The sequence below is a fragment of the Mycetomoellerius zeteki genome, unplaced genomic scaffold, assembly GCF_001594055.1.
Source record: "Mycetomoellerius zeteki isolate Tzet28-1 unplaced genomic scaffold, Tzet1.0 scaffold3, whole genome shotgun sequence".
Classification (NCBI taxonomy): Eukaryota; Metazoa; Arthropoda; class Insecta; order Hymenoptera; family Formicidae; genus Mycetomoellerius; species Mycetomoellerius zeteki.
Genome location: NW_017257282.1, coordinates 212,652 through 216,208, shown reverse-complemented (window position 1 = coordinate 216,208; position 3,557 = coordinate 212,652). Strand labels below are relative to the sequence as shown.

The 3,557-nt window shown below is 37.4% G+C and overlaps 2 protein-coding genes across 4 annotated transcripts in view; one reads left to right on the top strand and one right to left on the bottom strand.

Moving 5' to 3' along the window:
* LOC108724462 (chromobox protein homolog 1) overlaps nt 1–1,968 on the bottom strand; it is a 4,811-nt gene extending 2,843 nt beyond the window's left edge. For 2 of the 3 annotated variants that reach the window (XM_018450847.1, XM_018450848.1), the window contains exon 1: nt 1,673–1,968. The gene's annotated coding sequence lies outside the window, so the exon portion shown is untranslated. The remainder of the gene's footprint in view (nt 1–1,672) is intronic. The other variant, XM_018450849.1, reaches the window with a different exon arrangement.
* The window catches only part of Idh3g (Isocitrate dehydrogenase (NAD(+)) 3 non-catalytic subunit gamma), a 14,707-nt gene that overhangs the window by 7,651 nt on the left and 3,499 nt on the right, over nt 1–3,557 (top strand). The window lies entirely within an intron of this gene.

The following is a 3,557-nucleotide window of genomic DNA, read 5'->3' as shown; positions in this document are numbered from 1 at the left end:
CAGCCATTGTATCTAATGGTCGCGTTCAGCAGACTCAATTGTTGCGAGAACGGATCCGTGAGCGCTTGCTGCTATTGGATATTCTTTTAGGTCATCCAATAGCAGCGAGAGCTCACTGATCCGTTTCCGCAACAGTTGAGTCTGCTGAACGCGACCAATGCGAGTCGATCAATCAAACAAGTGAATGTTTTCAAATATTCACCACATGATTTGAATCCGCTAAATGGAAAGCATTAGGTTTGTTCGCGTTGTATGAAATCTCCAAATATTTTTACACTTAAAATGAGATAGAAGTATATTTGACCTTGAAAAGAGAGAAAGCGAAGATGCCGAGTGTAAAAAGTGCAAGCAATGGCTGCGTTCAGCAGACTCAACAGTTTTGCAACCGTTTTATGATTGTCTGCTGAGATAGGACCATTCTTCTAGATCTAAAAGTATGATCCAATTAGCGCGAAGGAAACTTCCAACAGTTGCAAAACAAATGTTCTGCTGAACGCAGCCAATGGGGGCCATTGGATGACCTAAAAGAATATCCAATAGCAGCAAGCGCTCACGGATCCGTTCTCGCAACAATTGAGTCTGCTGAACGCGACCATTAGATACAATGGCTGCGTTCAGCAGAACGGTTGTTTTGCAACTGTTGGAAGTTTCCTTCGCGCTAATTGGATCATACTTTTAGATCTAGAAGAATGGTCCTATCTCAGCAGACAATCATAAAACGGTTGCAAAACTGTTGAGTCTGCTGAACGCAGCCATGCAGAAGCACGACCGCTCAATGAGCGTTTAATGAGCTCTTGTACCTGTTTGGTCTATATTTTTAGATCTAATGAAATATGCCAATCAGATGTAAAAGTTCACTGAGCGGTCGTGCTTCTGGATGTATCCATTGGCTGTATTCAGCGGATACAACAGTTGAGCGCTGTTATTGGTGTATTCTTTTAGATCATCCAATAGCAGCGAGAGTTAACTATTTGGTAACTATTTTTTCTTTTCTTGTTCTGATCCATCTATTGATTGGCTCAGAGTTTTCAAATTTTTCTAGAAATTCTCTATCTTATAGCTAATCAATACGTTTGAAAAATTTGCAGTCCACGTGACTGCACAAAAAATAGGAAAGATCCTGATTGACCAATCAGAAAACGCTTCGAAGCATTTGTAGTACCAAGTGAACCGTATTGAAATATCATGTGCTACAAGATACTTTCTACAGTATAAATTTATAGTTTGTTCTTTTAATTAAGTGAGATCTATTACCCTAGTATTTTTTCGAATTTACAAGGAAAAGATATAGAAAATAAACCCCTATGTCTGGATGGAAAGGCGATTGAATAAAGATTTCTACGATTATCGTGTATCTAATAACGAATTCGATTGGACGCACTCAGTGCGCACTGGTGCACATTAAAGCCGTCGTACACGAAATAACGTAAAAATATGTTTATAAATAAACATAGAGATCAATTAAATCGTGAAATACTTAATACATTTTATTGTACTATTAGGTAAAATATGTATTTCATAATTCGAAATATTTGCATTTCATTTTTATACTTAAATTAAATTAGTGTACAATGGCTTTAATATGCACCAGTGCGCACTAGTTCTTCCAATCGAATTCGCCATTACACAACACTAGGCACTTTATTGATAAAGGCTTTTATACGACTATTACCGTATCGTCTCGCGTACAGATTCCGCGAGTCCTTGTAACAAATAGCGGAAATGAACTGTAAACGACTTATGGCACCACGTTCTTTCTCCCTTCGCCAGATACTCCAATTTTTCACAGGGGCCGATCTGAGCTCTCAAGGCTCCAATATTGTCGCACGATTCTACACACTACTCCGAATTTCAATCTGCGATTACTCCGTATTTCTCGAGAGTTGTTTTACCGCGTGGCAAAGAACGAAAGACGTCCGGTTTGCTCTCGCATACGCCTATATACATCGATGTCTTGTCAAGCGGAACTGTCAGGTGTTACCATCTGCGCTAGATGTCGCGGAGGTACCGCTCACTAGCGACCTCTCCGTTACCAACTTAATATGCATATGGCCACAAAATACTAGGTGGCTAAGAAATAGTTTACAGTGTAAAGCCTTGTGTCCACGATGCTAGAAATTGATCCGAGATCTCGGAGAGAGAAAGAATTAACCAATCACATTTAAACAATTTAGTCACATGATCAATGCGATTGGTCAATTCTTTCTTTATCCGAGATCTCGGACGGATTTCTAGCATCGTGGACACTGGGCTTAACTGTCGCGTTTTGTTTGATGAGCTTGGTGAGTCTGGCGTGGTGCGGCGTGGTACTGGCATAGTATATACAGTAGTGCAACTCTCTGTCGGTACTTTTGATGTTAGTGTTGGCTAAAATGAAGTGCGCATGCGTGAAATAAGCAAGTTATCAACGACATATATACCTAGACGAAGCATTCATACTGTTTCCCCTAGAAATCGTGAAGTTGACATGTTGACAAAGAAAGTGTGCGACAAAGAGCCATCGTTGTGTATACTCTTCTCTTTTCAACCAACACTGTTAAGACAGCTTGATCAAGCACCATTAGCTGACCACAGAACACAATTAATAACATTATATTTATTAACAAGGTTACATCATATATGTAAAGGAAAAAATGATGCTGTAAAACGAATAAGGAATAAACATACGAAAATTGTTATTTTTAAGAATTAATAATTTTTCATGTATTTATATGTATTAAATTTTTTTATATGTAAAATATAGTGTTTATTAGTTATAAGAGTTAGTTTTATTTTTGAACAATTTTCTGTTCTATTTTTTCCATTTTATATGTATGCAATGTTACAAATTAAATTTTAATTATAAATGTAATATTTTAATATACCTTTTCTATTTTTTATATATAAATTTTTTCATCTATACACTATTGGAATAATATTTAATGTTACTAAAAAAATATCGCGTTTTTACGTTACCTAACCTATCCAAGAAAATAATGTATACTATTTAATAATTGATTAAGATTTATTCTTACTCTTCATAATAACCACAAAAATATTCTTTTTTATAAAATATAGGTACATATTTTATATTGAAGACATTATTTAGAATATTATATGCATTATGATCGAAATATCATCAGGAGTTGACATCGTTGCTTTAGAGGAAAAGAGAGGAACATACACAACGATAGCTCTTTGTCGCACAGTTTATCTGTCAACTAGTTAGTTTCATGCCAGAAATATTGAATCTAACCTTTGTAATCTGTAAAAGTGCAAACAAGAAGACTAGAACTAAGGAGGATCAACTCGGTGCCAATAGCGGTAGTGGGGGTGAGGCAAAAAGTGGCGACGGATAACTTCCCCCACTCTTGCACTTCATTAGTCCTCTCTATCGCTCTATATAGTCGTCGCTCTGGCGTTCTATAATCGTCACTTTGTCGCTCTTATATCGAACTTTTAAGGAGCTTACAGACCAGAGCAGCGCAGCGGTGAGTGACGAGCGGTAGCCCAATGAGAGCCACGCTTTTGCGTGACATCATTAGTGAAGCATGGCTTTTATTGGGCTACCGCTCGCC